General features: G+C 39.8%; 1 protein-coding gene across 3 annotated transcripts in view; it reads left to right on the top strand.

Annotated features, from left to right (window-relative positions):
- Positions 1-18,342, top strand: part of LOC309865544 (uncharacterized protein) — a gene marked incomplete at its 5' end in the record, with an annotated part of 84,173 nt that overhangs the window by 12,173 nt on the left and 53,658 nt on the right. Inside the window, one exon of one of the 3 annotated variants that reach the window (XR_014312149.1) lies at positions 7,827-8,117. The exons of the other annotated variants lie outside the window; for them this stretch is intronic. Of the gene's footprint in view, positions 1-7,826; positions 8,118-18,342 lie in introns of those variants that run through there. 3 annotated transcript variants of the gene reach the window in all.

Raw genomic sequence — 18,342 nt, 5'->3', positions numbered from 1 at the left:
GCCAAGGTAACTTGTTATAAATTCTCCTTTGTATATGCCAAATTAGTAATAGACTGAATTATTTCAAATGTCGTTACCCTCTCTCTGAGTCTCAAACATAGCTTTTGTGCTTATTTCCTGTTATAACTTTATAGTTTGGGGGCTAGTTCACCCAATAAGGTAAATTTCTAATTTTTAAAAAATTAATATTTGATCAGTCAAAAAAAAACCTGTCTCAAACATTATGGAATGAAGTGAGAACTGAAAGCAAATCACTCATAGGGATGATTATCTTTTCAGCAAGGCTTTTGTGAGTCTAAGTAGTCTCTAGTTGTTGCAACTCAGGGTCTGGGGACTTGGGCTTAGCTCCCTTGAGTCATTTCATTCTTGCTTTTCCCAGATTCCCCCTTCCATCATTTCAGATTCCACTATTTTTTCTAAAAACAAACCCTTCTGGGGTACCTGGGTGGCTCAGTGGTTAAGCCTCTGCCTTCGGCTCAGGTCAAGATCTCAGGGTCCTGGGATGGAGTCCCGCACTGGGCTTTCTGCTCAGTGGGGAGCCTGCTTTCCCCTCTCTCTCTGCCTGCCTCTCTGCCTACTTGTGATCTCTCTCTCTCTGTCAAATAAATAAATAAAATCTTTAAAAAATAAAAAATAAATAAAAACAGACCCTTCTTTTTTCCTAAGTAACAGAGAAAGCAGTGCTACTGGGGAGGGGAGCAGTGCGGGTGCTGTTGGTAGGTGTAGTTCCCTTATGGTGGATGGCAATAGCATACTGGTGAAGAGTTGAGGCTCTACGCCCAGTTTCCCTACTTATCTGCTCTGTAGCTTAGGGAAAGTTACTCTCTATGCCTCTGTTTCCCCGCTCTGTGTTATATAGATGACAATATTAGTATCTACCTCACTATTGTTGTGAAGATGGAACTACATATATTAAATGAGTTAATACCTTGGAACTGGTGAGCACTCAGTAACTGTAAGCTATTATTCATAATTTAGAGGCAGCTTCCCTATTTCCTAAAACACATTTATTCATTAGAAGAGACTTTTCATCATTACAATGATGAAAGCTAGGAGCTATTAAAATTCCATTGATTGGGTATAAAAATTAGACTTTTAGAATTGCAAAAGGCTCAAGAAATTATTTAGGCCATTGGTTTTTAACCAGAACTATGCATCAGAATCACTTACGAAGTGTTGTAAAGCTGCAGTTACCCAGGCCTCCCTTCTCACATCTACCAAGTCAAAATAAAATGTCAACAGGCAATCCCGATGCAGTCTTCCTTACAAGAACCACTGAAATAATTCAAGTCTTCATATTTGATGATAAGGATAGTAAAACTTAGAAAGAATGAATGACTTGAGTAAGACCCCATAGAATAGGTAGGTTCAACGTCACCTAGCTCCTTGATAAGTGATTTTCCTATTCTGTGTTGCTGCCAAGTATATTAAGTTTCCAAGGAACTAATATGGGAATTTATCCTCCTTTCAGTAACATCAGGAAGAATAACATAGGCTTAAAAAGTATACTTTATTCATCACATAATTCAAAATAGCAAAATTTATTGTACAATTCATGCAAAGGACTACTGCACATTTACAATAGGATTTAAAGTGAATTTTGCTGTGCTTTTCATGTGGACATTAGTCTTTGCCACAATGCTGCTAATTAATACAAGGAAACACTGTGTGTGGCAGAGAGCTGCTCAACCCAATCTCACAGACTGAAAGCAAACAAATGCTTTATAAGGAAAAGTAGCTGTAGGAATTAAGCTTTGTAGAGCTCTCAATAATAAAATATGCATTTCATATAAATAGGATTTTTTTTGTTTTACATCTTAAGTTTTTTATTTTTTAAAAAGATTTTATTTATTCATTTGAGAAGAATGAGTGAGTGAGCATGCGTATAGTGCGCACATATGCAAGCAAGGGGAGGAGCAGAGGAAGAGGTATAAGCAGACTCTGCACTCTCGAGTGGGAAGCCCATAGTGGGGTCTGACATGGGTCAATCTCACGACCCTGAGACCATGATCTGAGTTGAAATCAAGAGTTGGATGCTTAACCACTTAAGCCACCCAGGTGCCCTGTTTTAAGTTTAAAAAAAAAAAAAAAGCAAATAAACAAACAAAACATTTGTAAAATATTCTTAGAATTTTCCAGTCTATAAATGGTTAATGTAGAAAAAAAAAATCAGTGGTTATTAGGTACAGTTTTCTTATTATAGCTTTGTTGATTGGTAGTTTGAAAGTCTAAAAAATAGAGAAAAATCAAATTCTGAGCTTTTGTGTTTGGGGTTGAATGCTATGATATTATCTCTCTTAAAATATATTTTTCTTTATCCATAATATGGAGGAATCAAAAAAATGCATTAAAACCTGGATGTGAACTTCTGCAAACGTGTGAAACAAATTAAGATGGCAGAGCAGAAGAAAATGGAGCTGAAATGAAATCTACCTCTCAAAGCAATCCTGTTTATATTTCACTGTATTTGCTATTATAAATTTATTTCCCATCTATTTTTTTGCTAGAAATGATAAATGGCTGCCCACCAACTTCTGACTCTTAGGCAACTCTGTTTTACTAATAAACTGTTTGTTTTGATCCTGTAAATGCTACGCACAAGCCCCTAAAACAAGTGCACCATTCCAGATCCCCATCAACCTATTATTAAGCTACTGTTTCTTCTACTGTGTCTTTGCCTGATTCCAAACCCTTTCTTCTACACTTTATCTCAGGTTTGGCCTTTGGATCTTTTTATTTGATGCTTATTTTTGGCCTCCTGGCACTGGCCTCTGTGCTCAATCTGATCATCTTTGGTTTAAACTCACCTTGTACTTCCAAGCTACCAAGATTTATACCCTTTGATTCTAGCAGTTGGAATTCCTAGCACACTCACTGGCTGCTGCCTCAAGGAGACCAGTCCCAAATACTAGCCTCATATTATAAGCATCCATTTATTCATCTGCTTAACAGATTTCATTCATCAGTACTATGTGTAAGCCACCAGAGTAGTTTCTGGAGGAATACAGAAGATTACTAAGTGATAGAAGGCTCTTAAAATCTGGTAGGACAAATAAACAAGTATATAGTGATAATTTAAGATAGTATCTGTTCAACTTTTACTAAGTATTATTAAATTCAAGACATCAATTAGCAAAAACTTCAAATAGATTTCTTTTCTTCTTTCAGTAGTCTTCATGCCCAGCATGGAACCCAATGAAGGCTTGAACTCACAACCCTGAGCTCAAGACTGAGCTGAGATCAAGAGTCAGACCCTTAACTGACTGAGCGAACCCGGCACTCAAAAGCTTCAAATAGAAAGATTTCTAACCAGGGAGTTAGGGATACAGAGCTCAAGGGAACATTACAAAAAGAACTTGAGGTGGTGGGTCATGGACTTAAAAAGACTGAGAATACTGACAGGTTAAGTTAATAGACTGGAAGGTAGAGTAGGATAAACACCATGGGAGAAAGGCATTCCAAAAAGTAGAACCAAAGCAATAGGAACAGAAAAAGTAAGTTATGTTTTAAAAAGTCTTATCTAGATTGGTTGACGGTATAAGTAGAAATGGAAGAAAGCCTAAAGAACCTGGTTGGAACCAGAGTATGGAAGGCTTTGAGTACGGAGAATTTAGAATTGGCAAACATGTACTGAGGAGTCAGAAGGTTTTTAGCAGGAAATGATAACTGGTTTGATTTAACAGTGGTATGCGGGAAGTGGTTGGTAGTGAAGATTTTTTTTGTTTTGCATCAAGTTTTTTTTGTTTTGTTTTGTTTTTTAAAGGCAGGCAAAGACTGCAGACCAGGAAATCGATTAGGAGACTATAACAGTAATCTAAAGTAGGGAGGGCCTAGAGATGAAGACTTTATTAATTTCATTAAGCTCCTGCGGCGCCCGGGTGGCTCAGTGGGTTAAGCCTCCACCTTCGGCTCAGGTCAAGATCTCAGGATCCTGGGATTGAGCCCTGCATCAGGCTATCCGCTCAGCGGGGAGTCTGCTCCCTGCCCTCCCCCCCACCACTGCTCTGCCTACTTGTGATCTATGTCAAATAAATAAATAAAATCTAAAAAAAAAAAAAATTCATTAAGCTCCTGCTATGACGGAGCTGCTGGTGATGCAGTGAGGGCTAGGTCCTTGTCAGGTGGGGCTTTTCAATCTAGTGAGACATTGATCTCTTAAAGGCTCCTAGAGGGGTCTCTATTTTGCAACCACTTCCGACCTTTGCCTGGTTTCTAAGCAATAGGTTCTCATTTAACAATGAGATGTATTTCCTACCTTCTAAAACTACTTTACATTTTATGAGTCTGTTAAGGAAAAAGTATCCCATCCACTTGCACGTGAAGAAAAGCAATTTATTACTTAAAAACAAGATAAGACAGGAACACTACCAGACAACCGCAAAGAAGAAAATGACACGTGTTTTAAAGAGATAACTGAAGACAATGTGGAGAATGAATTGGAGGTTAGATTAGGGGCAAGAAAACCCAAGAGGTTGTTGTAGTAATCCACCCACTTGATTGTGAGGGCCTAAACAAAGACAGAATGGAAGAAGAGCAATTAGTGGTGGTTACTTCCACCATAATCCTTTCCATCCCTGCCCTGGTTCAACTAAAGGATGGGTAGGGGACTCTCATTTGCAATTAATTTTTTTTTTTTTTTTTGGTTGGGGAGAGAGAGGGGAGGGACAGAAGGAGAAGGCAAGAGAGCCCTCAAGCAGACTCCTTGCTGAGTGTGGAGCTAGATACCCGGCTTGATGCCAGGACCATGTAATCGTGAACCCAGCCAAAATCAAGAGTGGGACGTTCAACCGACAGAGCCACCCAGATGTCCTTGGAATTGAATCTTGAACAGAGGGACTCAAGAACACAAGAAACACTGTTTACTTTTTCAGATATAGAGGTAATGCTCCTATTGTCAAGTAGTCTGTTTTCTGGTTTCCTTATTTGGAGCATTGATCACACCAGTCTTCACACTGAATCTGTGAGCCTCCTAATAAATTCTTTATTTTGCTTTAGCTAGCCCAAATTGGTTCCTAAGGGCTTACAGTTAAAAACAAAATAAACAAACAAACAAACAACAACAACAAAACCCACCCTAACTGATACTATGCAATGTTTGAATCACATGTATAATGTTTGATAACCAGTGGAGACCATTAGGTAGTAGGAAATATGAAACTACAATAGTGGTTCTCAAAGTTACACATCAGCATCACCTGAGAACTTGTTAATAATGTAAATTCTCTGGCTTCACTCCAGACTTACTGAATCTGAAACTCAAGCAGTGGGACCCTAACAATCTGAACATTTGTATGCCCTCTGGGTAATTCTAATGCACAGGGTAGTTTGAGAACCAACTCAACTAGAGCTCAGAAGGGAGATTTGGGGTGGAGATAAAGATGTGTGAATCAAATATATGATAATTGCTATTGGGGGAATGAATAAACTCCCAAGAGTGGAAGAGAGAAGATGAGCACCTGAAATAGATGAAACAATCAAATAAATTGAGATCAGTGCAGTACAATCGGGGAGGGGGAAATTTAACAGCTATTAGGTGATCTATAGAATCAAGTGCTATGCAGAGGCCAAGGTTGGTAAGGACAGAGTTACAGCTGTAGGAGTGCCCATTAGGGCCCATTTTTGGCATCAGTTAAGAGAAGTGATACAGATAACAAGAACAAGTGGTAAGAGAACACAGGCAAAAAATAAAGGATATTTTTCACAGCAGTTCGGGGGTACAAGAAAGTAAGGATAATAAAGTCAAGAGTTTTTTCAAGGTAGGTATTTCAGTTAGCTTTTGCTGCATAACAAACATTTGAAAACTCAGTGGCTCAAGACTGCGGTAATTGTCGAGGCGCCTGGGTGGCTCAGTTGGTTAAACATCTGCCTGGGGCTCAGGTCACTATCTTGGGCTCTTGGGATCGAGCTCCATGTCGGGCTCCCTGCTCAGCGGGGAGTCTGCTTCTCCCTCTCCCTCTGCTGCTCCCCCTGCTTGTGCTCTCTCTCTTTCTCTCAAATAAAATGTCTAAAAAAAAAAAAGACTGCACTTATTATTCCAGTTCATGTCTGAGGGTTGGCTGATGTCAGTGGAGACTGCTTGTGCATCTACACGCCTACCGGGGAGCTTCGCTCCATGCTGGACTCTATTCCACACGTCATCCTCCTCCTGTCTGGCTTACCTCGGCACACCCTTCTCATGGAGATGGGTGAATTTTAAGAGGACAGGCAGAAATATACAAGGCCCCATGCATCCTTGACTCCAAACTGACACACTGACATTCTGCTTCATTCTGGTGACCATCAAGTTATGTGGCTAAGTTCAGATACAAGGGGTGGGGAAATGGAATTTCCTTTGTAGAGAAATCACACAGTGGACATGGCAAAGGGCATGGGTGGTCTCATGGAGGGGTATAGAACTGGGATCATTCATACTGTAGGAGGGATAACCTGAGCATGCTTGGAAGTAGAGGGGAAGGAATATATAGAATGAAGAAGAAAGTGAACCAAGGAGAAAGGCCAGTACCATAGCTCAGAGAGTTAACCTTTGAAAAAAGGAAGGATGCTTCTGGGAATGGAAAGTAAGGGAATTTGATTGGATTAGATTTAGCAAATTCAAATGCAAGATGCCCAGTAAAGTTTGAACTTCAGGTAAACAATGAATACATTTTTAGTATTAAGTATGGTCTAAACAATATTTGTTAGGATCTCAGTACATAGTTTGCTGGGGTTTTTTATTATTTTAAATGGCATTTAGATATTTCTATAATGCAATATTTGGGACATACTTTTTTAGGAGGGACGTACTTATACTAAAATATGATCCTTTGTTTATTTGAAATTCAAATTTAACCAGGTACCCTGTATTTTGTCTGGCAGCCCTACTTTGGATGAATTTCAAGTAAATCCATAATAAAATAATCTACAGAGGGATAGGTGGGTGCGCTTGGGGATTTAATCCTGGAAGAAGCTGGAAACAGCTGCTATGGATGCTTCGAAGTGTCAAAGAAAGGATTACTGTGCAGCAGTGAAGGCCACTTAGCAACAGGAAACTTGACTTTTTCTTGGATTAAATCAGCTGTGAGTTTCCCTGCCCGGAAGCAGTAACAGAGATTGCTGGTGCAGGGGATCACCTCTTCAAGAGGAGAGGTCAGGGCAGGAGTCTGGGGTCTAATTGAAATCCCTGGGGGTCCAGGTTGTATAGGGAGGCAGGTGAATCCAGAAGGTGAATTGGGAGGCAGAAGGTAAACAGTGCGTCAGAGTGCTGTGAAGAGGTAGAAGTTCACAACGAAATGGAATCTGCAATCTCAGAAGAGTTCTGTGTGACGATGGGGATTACAATCCAATTTCACATTACAACACTGGAGCTAAATTAAAAGCAAGAGCTCTGCACACTAGGTGCCGGGTTCTGTGTGCTATTCGTGTGACCTTTAACCTCCCCATGCCTCAGCTCTTTGTTAAGTAGGAATAATAATAGTTCTTACCTGATAGGACTATTGGGGGGATTAGGTGAAAGAAACAGCATGAAGTACTTAGAACAGTATGTCTGATACACAGTAAACCCTCAAATTTTAGCTCTGTTTTATTATTTTAAATGCCACTTACATGCATCTCTAATCAATAAATGGGATTGCTCTGGAGAGTACGATCTTAAAGACAAATGACAAGCACACATACGTGTTTTCCATCGCAGCCAACAAATGCTATGTTTGGTAAATACATGTACAATCGGCTACCTGTTGAAGTTCAAGCCCACAAAACCTTTACCATGTGAGGTTGTTTTCTTTACTATTACTACTAGAAAATAATTACCATGCTCAAGTCGTATCTGTCTCCTCATTTCCCCATAGGTGACCATGCTTTGGGATTTTCATAGTTTGAGTTAATTCCTCTGGGCTCCGCCACCCAACGAGTTAAACAGGACAAGATTCCTCCCAGAGGATTGTGGTTCTGGGAATGTGAGCAGCTTGTTTTCAGGAGATCTGCACCCTGACCTGGCCTACTGTTAGGAGCTGTCGTGTTGTTCTTAGTTGTTTTTTTCTGCCTTACATAGTTATTTGTATATAAACATTTTTGCAAAGTAAATGTTTTACGGGGATGTTTTGCTTATACAAAGAAAAATTAAAACTATCTTGAAGCAATTACATGTGTCCTATTTTTCTCTTTGAAAATAAATGAAACTATTAATTCATAGTTTCTGGAAAGAAAACAAAAGCCCAGGAAATGGCCATGCTCTTAATGTTTGAAAATAAGGTAATATTATTCTGTGTTCAAATGGAGCCTTCTAAGGAATTACTAGAGTCTCATACACAATCGACTTAAATGCATTCTTTATCTTTAAAAGGAAGCAGAATAGAATCATTGAGTAAGTCACATGTGTTCACAGCCTTGTCTGGTGTAATCATATCCTACACAAACACATTATTCTCTAGTCAGAAGGGTAAGGGGACATTTGAAACACGACCTGCCCTTGCAGAGACCTTTTTTTGTTTAAAGAATAGTGCAGCGAGAGACCACACAGTAGAAAAGATAACAGAAAATATCTTCCGTGCCTTCCTCAACCTGTCTCCTCTCTCATTCTCTTTTGTTCTCTAAGGACATCTGTTGTAATGATTATTCTGTAAAACTCACAGGTATATAGCAGAAGGCATATCATATTTCATTTATTATTTTGTCAACTATAATTATTGCTCTTTTATACCACACCATTGTAGGTCTTTAAAATATTTTGTTTATAAAAGATATATAAGGATATTAACAGAAAATCTATTAGTTGACTATGGATATCTAAAGAGTGAATGTTTTAACTCTGAATTTAATACAATTATATCTTAGGAAGTCTAATAGATTTGTATTAAGCTACATTTTCAAGAGAAGTGTGGTTTAAAAAGATGCTGAAGATCTTTTTTATATTAATCACAATGGATTTTTTAAAATATCCTATGTAAGCATTTAAAAGATATTCCTAATTTTTAAACAACAGTGATGCGAAATTTTGGAGGCTTTAAAATAGGTCCATTATTTGAAATGTTTCCAACATTTTAATAGCTGGTTTGCTGTCTATATAATGGTTGCAATTATAAATTGAACTCTTTTAAAAAAATAAAATTTGTTTTTTAAATTCAAGTTTTCACTTCTTATTAGGGATTTTTATATTGCTTCCCAGTTTTCCCCTAGGTTAATCCTTTGGGAATTTTGGAAATTTACATCTGAAGGGGTTTTTTAAAAAATCTTTCTTATTATAAAAAATTTTGAACATATGCAAAAATAGAACAAATAGTATGATGAGCCCCCAAGTTATGTTTGAGCTTTAAGTGATATATTAGTATAGGTGCTGCACTTATTAATACAACAGATGTTCAGGAACTCCGGGAATGGTTGTGGCTTAATGCACACTTGTAAGAATTTGTATAAATCAAATTTTTAAAAATATCCAACCATTTCCCAACCTATGACAGATTGTACTTCAAATGTTTGTTGATGGTTAGCCAATTTGTGGACCTACAAATATGATTCTCATAGAAATAATCTTAAAATGGCTATTTGCTTTTCAGGCCAAATCTCAGAAATTTATCTAATTCACATTAAGGGAAACACCCATGCAGCTCTTTTAACATCATTTCAATGAGAAAATGCTTCCTTTGCAATTGGAATACTCTGGAACTGCCACCCATCTTGCCTTCCACTAAGTATGGGGGGTAGGAAAATGGGGAGTCAAGCGCCTGTGATGGAGATTTATTTCTGTGATGGGTTTTTGATTGTCTCAGCAAAACCAGTGGGAACTCTGAGAAGAGAGTAGGAGGGTGTGGGGAGGGGCGTGCACACTGTACACACCATTCGGAAACTATTTACCTTTTCTTTGGCTAGTGGAGTTTGTTTTTGTAGGTTTTTTTTTTAAGGCCTATTTAAAAAAAAAAGAAAAGAAAAAAGAGGCGTGCCTGGGTGGCTCAGTTGGTTAATGTCCAACTCTTGATTTTAGCTTGGGTCATGATCTCAGCGTTGTGAAGACCAAGCCCCGTATTGGGCTCTGCCCTCAGTGGGGAGTTTGCCTGGGATTCTCTCTCTCCCTCTGCCTTTCCCCCACCACCCCAGCATGTATGCTCTAAAAAATACATAAATAAATAATCTTGCTTAAAAAAAAATGAAAAAGAAACTTCCTTTATAACAAATACTCTGTGTCATGTCTAACGCTTACATTTTACAGACTTTTAAAAGTAGGCTTCTGGCTTGCTTCTTTAAGTTTCTGACATAGGGGGAAATGATTTTCACTGCTGAGATATGCCTGAGACAACAAGAAAACATTCCTGACTACTAAAACAGAAAATTAGAATATAAACATAAGTATTAAGTGGCCAATAAGCTAAAATTAGACTTTGCAGTAATGTTTATAGTGAGCCTATAAGTAGTATTAAGCTCTAAGAGTATCTGGGAATGTCAAAGCAGAAAGATGGGTTCTGATAACCTATACTCACACTGTTCCAAATTGACCTTAAATTCTTATTCTCCTAAAACCCTTCTCTAACGAAGAATTAGAGCCACAGAACTGTGCTCATCAACTTCTCCTTTTCATCTTGTATGCAATCTGAAATAAAAAGGGAACTAGGGCAAGTGCTTTATGGGTAGATCAACAGGGTCAAGGTCCAGAAAGCATGAAACAGCTGATAACAAGGCCAGCTCAGACTTAGGAACTCCAAACAATTATAATGCTCTTTGAGCCTGAGGTAGTCACTTAACCTCCCAAGGTAGTAAAATGAATGATTGAAATGAATCAGTCCTATTTCTTCTAGGTCTAAAAGTCCCATCTGTTAATAGTTACCCTAGATCCTAGGAAGTCTTTCAATGCTAGTGTGGCATGACGGTTACCCTGTCAGCTAAGTTAGTTCCCTGGGTATGCTCGCGAATGCTTAACGGCAGGTCCCCAAAGCGAGCTAACCTCATTTTCCAGAGGGAGTCATGCCAAGACTCCAAAGTACAAAAAGAACTGGGCATGCTTTGTGATGAGTCCACCAAAGGTCCCCCGGTGGCATATACCATAGTTTCACTCCTGACCCTTGCTCCCGTCAGGTAAAGAGGGGCCGCCCGTGGGTTAAGTACTGTAGTAATGAGGTGCTTTACATGTTACTGTATTAATCCCCACAGTAACCCCAAGAATGGGGTTATTGTCCTCATTTTACAGATGAGGAAATTTCCTAAGAACCTTACTGATGGAGCTAGTGAACGGTGAAACCACCTTCAACCTTGCTAGGAGGAGAATGAACTGCAGATTCCTTATTTAAACCTGCCCACTAAACTAGCTAAGGAGAGAAAACCAAGAAGACTTGTCTGCACTTAGCCTTACACTCACCAGGACCCCTAAGAACTCTGGCTCCTCTGCCTATGGGACCTGGACCCTTGCAACTCTCAGAGTTAGTGCATTTTCCCTAGATCCACTACCTGTGCTCCCCCACCCCCATATATACATACAAGTCCAGGGTAAGCCTGTCCCCTCCCCGCCCTTTGGAAGTCTCAGGAGAAAGGCCTGCAGCTTTCCCAAGGCTCCTGCAGTTAGAAACCCAGTCCTCTCTAACACAGATGAGGAAATTCTGGGCTTGATATTAAGACACTGTTCCAGAAGAATTCTTCAAGTGTGAAGCCCCTCCCTGTCTACCGGTGGTGCAGGGTGCCAGAGGCCAAATTCCCATGTACACAAGTGCAACTCAGGGAAGAGCCTGCATGAAGGTAGTAGCTCAAGAGGACTGGAAATAAACCGCAAGGAACAGGAGTTGTCTGGCGATCCCACCATGGAGCCTCGAGGCTCAAGAAAGTTTCTTCAGCGTCAATAACTTCTCCAGTAACTTTGAGGATGGCTACTTCTAGAGCCCTGAGTTCCTAACTGCTGATGAAGGAAAGTCCAAATTTAAGATATCAGAGTCAGAAACTCCCCCAAAATAGCAGATGGCTGTTCTCAAGGTATGTTCCGCTGGCCAGCAGGGTTAGCCTCACCTGGGAACTTGTTAAAGATGCAAATCGTTGAGCCGCATCCCAGACTTACTGAATCAGAAGTGGGATCCAGGATTCTGTTTTCACAAACTGTCTATGTGATCCTGATGTACACCAGAGTTTGAAAACCACTGGCCTAGGAAAATGAAGGGTAACCCCAGGTGCTCTACATTAACCTAGAATTAACCTGCAACACCCGCCTGGGGCTAGAGGCTCCCCTCCCCTCCCCCACACCCTCTTTAACCAGTGCTAGAGTTAGGTGACTCTCCTGACCAAGACTACTGCCTAGTTGCTCATTATTTTCCTTGAAAGCGCCTAGGAAAATTTTGGGCAAATAGCAGATGATCAATAATGACTGAACTGAAATTTTAAAACATATTGTTTATGATAGGAAGGTCTGAAATAACTTCAATGTCTATTAGTAGGGATTAGAATTTTAAAAAGTCTATGAAAATTGGGTCCAACTACTACCTTCACTGATTCTTTTTTTTTTTTTTTTAAAGATTTTATTTATTTATTTGACAGACAGAGATCACAAGTAGGCAGAGAGGCAGGCAGAGAGAGAGGAGGAAACAGGCTCCCTGCTGAGCAGAGAGCCCAATGCGGGACTCCATCCCAGGACCTTGAGATCATGACCTGAGCCGAAGGCAGCGGCTTAACCCACTGAGCCACCCAGGCGCCCCACCTTCACTGATTCTTAATGTCTATTAGTAGGGATTAGAATAAAAAAAAGTCTATGAAGATTGGGTCCAACTACTACCTTCACTGATTCTTATTGCCTAATACAATATAAATATTTAATATTTGTCGATTGAGTGAATACATACCTCTTCATATATATTCAAGTCCTGAATACAATGCAGCATTTAAAAAAAAAAAAAAAGATGTTTTCTAATAGCATTCCCACTCCTGTGTGCTTACCCAAAAACCTGGAAGTCAATGTTTAGAGCAACTCTATTCATAATTGCCTAAAATTGGAAATAACCCAAATGTTCTTCACCTGATGAGTGGATCAGGCAGGAACTGCATTTCCATTATTTTATATGTTACTGTATGATTTTTTAAAAGAATTTATTTATGTATTATGTTTATGTTATTAAGAAATAGGCAACATTTTAGATGCTGGAAAGCTGAACACCCAAAAGTTAATAGTAGTTATCTCCAATTGATGGGATGATGAGTATTTTCTATTTTCTTTGTTCTTATTTCTAGCTTCTAATTTTTCAGTATAAACAAGTTGTGCTTTTACACCTAGAAAAAATAAGTTACTTTTTTAAAATGGGGAGACCTGAAAGCATATAGACATTTAGACTTATAAAAAAAAAATGTACACAAAGTAGAAATGTGTTAAGCTGTAAGAATATTCAAAACTAGGTTTCACTGAAGAGAAGAATTTGGATACACCCTCCAGAATAGTCCTTCTTAAAGTCCATACAAATCCTCTGCCATGCTCGTTGAGATGCAGATTCTCATTCCAAGAATCTGTATTTCTAACAAGCTCCCACATGATCCCAGAGCTCCTGGTCCACAGAGGACTTTGACTATCAGAGCTCTAAAACTACTTGATGTCAAGAAAGCATCCACTAATTAGCCACATGCAGCCCTTAAGTATTTGAAATGTGACCAGTCAGAATTGAGATGTACCAATGTAAAGTACCCACTGGTTTTGAAGACTTAACACAGACACACACGAAGAATGTAAAACATCTTAACAATTATTTTGTATTAAGTATATGTTGAAATTATTTTTTGGATGTATGGTGTTAAATAAACTATATCATTAAAATCAATTTCATGTGTTTCTTTTTACCATTTTAATGTGGCTACTAGAATATTTTAAATCACATTTATGGTTTGCATTTTTGGCTTGTATTATATTTTTATTGGATAGCACTGATCTAGAAAAATCTATTAATAGGATTTTTCTTCACACTAGGTCTTAAATCACCAACATAATGCAGGGAAAGGATTAACACCCCATTAATGACCAAACTGGCAACTTTTGTATATTCACATAAACATTCATAGGAGTTCCGAAAATCTATAGGTAAAGGGGTTGAGACAAATAAAAATCACAAAATTTTAGACCAGGTAGGAAACTTTGAGGCCATCAAGTGGAAACCCCTTGTCTTACGGAATTATTTATCAATCTGACAAAGATGGATTCGATACTTCGTATTTATAAATGCTGAATAGGTACTTACACGATAGGTTAGTGACTGCCATGGAGAGCATCCCCTGAAGAAGCTAAGAATGATAGCCATGGTCTCTCAGGGGACCCCAGGAGAAGTTGGCAGAGGCCAACACAGACTCCATCTTCCTGAGGAAGAATCAGATGAGCTCCACACTTGAGGGCTTATTAGGCCGGCTTTCTGTTTCCCCAGGTTTTATAGCTTGCATTTGGTATTAATGGTGCACATAAGGCTTTAGGGTTAGCTGTCACTTAAATAATCAATGCAAGGCATGCTGTCCCCTCTCCTCTTTCACACAAAGACACTATTATCAGAAACCCAAGACGTTCAGTGCTCGCTTCGGCAACGCACGTACTAAAATTGGACAGAAAGCCAAGACGTTTGGGCCTGAGAAACTCTTGAAACTTAGAACATGGTAGGTAGCAGCAGAATGAAATTTGGAGTGTGGCAGCACCACCATCAATTACGTGTGCAAATGAGGGGCAAGAAGTGCTGAGGCGATTCAAAGCGATGAATAAAACAAAAAGCTCATGTTAGTGGTTATTTTTTAAACTTATTTATCAATCATATCTTACACCAGAGACATTGTGACTGGAATTTGTTCTTATTGGAGTTACATTTCCTTTCTGTGAGGGAATGAAAAGACAAATTTAGGATAAATAATATAGTTTTGCAGTGAATTGTGAAAATTCTTGTTACTTCCAGAGGAAGTAACGAATGAAAATATAAATAACCCTTTACAGTTTTTTTTCTTAGTTAAAATCTGGGCCTCCCTCCTGCCCTCCTGCCATAATGTTTCAACCATGTATAATATAGTATTAAAAGAATCCAGGTTGCTTTGGTATGCATTCTTAACCTGTGCCTCGTTACATGCAGAGGCCAGTGGCCCATGTGATCACCGGTTGGATCTAATCTGAACATTTGTATTATTCATTTTCAACCAGTATTTTTTAAATTGCCCATCTGGAAAAAGTCAAACCTACCTGAGAATGGCCGGACGGGCCTTGCCCAAGAGTGAAAAACTGCCTAAAGCCATTCAAAACTAAAACTTGAGCTAAGCAGAATAAATAGTTCTGCGTAAGAATTATAACTGCTTTCCTCTGTCTTTAAGAGTAATTGGAGCAGCAGTTCTAGGACCTTAAGTGTTTGCTAGCAAGCAGTGAGTTTGTTTCATTGATTTTGCTTCATCCATACCAAAAAGTAAAGTATATTGACTCTTCAGTTGGCTTTGAATATTCTTAATGATTTTTCTAAAAGATTTATTTATTTACTTAAGGGGGGGTGTGTGGGGAGGGGCGGAGGGAGAGCAACTCAAACAGACTCCCTGCTGAGCATGGGGCTCATTGTGGGCCCCACACAGACTCACCATGGGGCAGAACTGGGGACTCAGTCTTATGATCCTGAGATCCTGACCTGCGCTGAAACCAGGAGTCAGGGACTTAATTGACTGAGCCACCCAGGTGCCCCTATTCCCAGTGATTATTTAAACATTTCATTCCCCAACATGAGCAGTACTTATTTATAGGAAGTGGCCTAATTTTTTAAAATAATAACCTGCCATCCCGTCCACACACAAAAGGAAAACTCATTATTTCCCTGTTAAAAATATGTCTGTTATAAAGATATGTGTCCTTTGGGTCCCCATGTTGTGGTAAACTTCCAAGATCTGTCTTGGAAGATCCCCTAATGGAGGGATTGGGGTGAGGAGACAGTTACAAAAGGTTTAGATTCTGGAAAAATATGTGCATGTTAGTGTCATCCAATAATGTAATTTAAGTAGGATTTTCCCCCCTTCAAATGCAGAGTTTTAGGAAAATAAGATGTTTTAGGAGAATCAACACACTGCTCATGTCTCATAAAACACCAAGATTGCTTTTCTCTTTCCCTGAGTTGCATCGATAGAAAAAAATGCAAAATGATAATTAGTCTTCTTGTCACCTCATCCTAGGTTTTCTAGATTTATAATTTTGATGTTTAGCATATTTATGACACAACTTACACCCTTATTTATTTGAGATGAATTATTAGATGCTATTTGCAGGCTGTGAAAAAATGGCCACTCATTTCTTTCTAAGCTTTCGACATCCAAGCCCGATATCGTCATTAGAGAGTTTCATGGCCTTTTCATGAAAAAATTTCTAATCATCCAACCCTTTAAACAAGCATTTCCCCCTCTATGACATTAATTTCTCCTTAAAGGGTTTACTTCAGTTGCAATTTTAGGGGAAATGGGAAAGATAATGATCAGTGCATTTACGTTCATAATGTGCTGATTCTTTTTTGAAAGGAGTCTTGTAATAAGGAATTCAAACAAACACAATCTAGTTTCTGCAGAAGTACAAGAAGGCTACAAATCAGCCAGCATTCCGATCACACTGAGCTCTGCATTCTGCGGCACATCCCCTCTGACTAGAGGGCAGAACTTTCCCTCTCTCTCCAGAGAGCAGGCATAATTAAGATGGATAGCCATCGATAATTACTTGGCTTCAAAATGATGCTTTCTTCATGTCCATAGAGTTAGGAGCAAGATGTTTAGACTGTTTCAAATGTCTGTTGGGTTGAAAAGAGCAACAACGGCAAGTCTTAAACTTCATGTTCTTTCCTCTCCTAATCCACTGTTTTATACCTTTTCCTTATCAAGCCACCGATACCTCCTGCCCCACCATCCTGATCAGCCCTTGCTTCCTCCTTCCCTGCGATATAGGAGTAACCGGAAAAGAACTTCCATGGACCCCACAGTCGCCTCCCGGCATCCGAGTCCATATCACCACCTGCCTTCCATCCTCCCCACCCCCTACCCCCAACGCCCGCCAGTGACAGTGAATCAACCACTCTCTCCTCTCCCCCTTGTCATCATTCCCACCCTCTCTACTAGATCATTCCCTTTTGTCTAAACCACTACCACCTTGGCGGAAACAGTCATCCGCTCTCCTGGATTCCTGTCGGAGCCTCCTAACTGGCCACCTTCTTTCAGCCTCTGCTCCAGTTCCGACTGTACTCATTTCAACAGCCAGCATGCTTCTGCGGAAATCCAAGGAGATCGTGTCACTCCCTTGCTCCAAACCCTCCCTCCGGAGGCGTCACATCTCATTGAGTATAAAAGCTGGAATCCCTGCAAAGGCATGTAAGGCCCATTTTGGTCCTCCCCGCCCTCCTCCTCCCTTTGTCAGTTGCACTCCCCCTGCTCCTTCCCTTGGGCTCTTCCTGCTCCAGCCACACTGATGCTACCACCTGCACCAGATGCTCACATAGATTGTTCTCTTCCTTTCTTTTGATCTTTCCTCCAACATCACCTTCTTAATAAGGTCTTTCCTGCCCACTCTTGAAAGTGGTAACTCCCCTGCTTCCCCTGCTCTCTTCTTCGCTTCTCTTCATGTGGTGAGATACTATGTTTTCATTTAATTGTTGTGTATAGTCTGTTTGCTCCTAATTCCCTAGCTAAGGAAGATCCCCGAGTGGATCCACGAGTGGTGGGATTTTCTCCCCCTTTTTCCCTCCTTCCCGTGTTATGGGTATATTCCCTGCACATAGTAAATGCTCAATAAATATCTGTCAGAAGAATCAATCTGGCTATATGAAAGTATAACTGGAAAATAATGTGGGTGTAATGTAAGCCCTGACCATTGTTTTGGGGGGGTTTTTTGGTTGTTGTTTTTTATCATGCAAATGCCTGATTTAAAATTTGATAGCATCCACTTCAAAGAGGCGACCACTTCAAAGATGGCTATTCCAACACACATTGCCAGCCACTAGCTACAGAGCCAGGCCAACTCCCCCCATTGAGCTTTCCTTGCTTTAGAGATCTTGATTGGATCTTGATAACTGATCATTTGGGCCACTTGTTGGTGGTTGTTGTTGTTTTCCCTCTTCCCAGGCTTTAAATTCCATCTCTTACATCTTAAACTCACCAATAAAGCGTGAGGTGAAATCTTAGACTCCCACCTTCACTCCCAATAAAAGCAGAACCCCAGGTCCTCTCATGCACTGTGCTCGCTTTCTCTTTCTACCCATGACCTTGCTGTGTGGCCCCCAGGATGCTGTGTAGTTAGTCCTCTAAGTAATAAACCATTATTTATTTATTTGTTTTCCAAGTTTCCTGATAATTACTGCTGAAGGGCATCTCGTGATGATCAGAACCACAGGTACCACTCCAGCCACACTGGCGTGGTTGGTAAGATTGCATGATTGCCCTCGC

Source organism: Mustela nivalis (genome assembly GCF_964662115.1).
Source record: "Mustela nivalis genome assembly, chromosome: 5".
In the NCBI taxonomy this organism is placed as follows: Eukaryota; Metazoa; Chordata; class Mammalia; order Carnivora; family Mustelidae; genus Mustela; species Mustela nivalis.
Note: the sequence above shows the minus strand (reverse complement) of the source record. Positions and strands in the feature narration are given on the sequence as shown.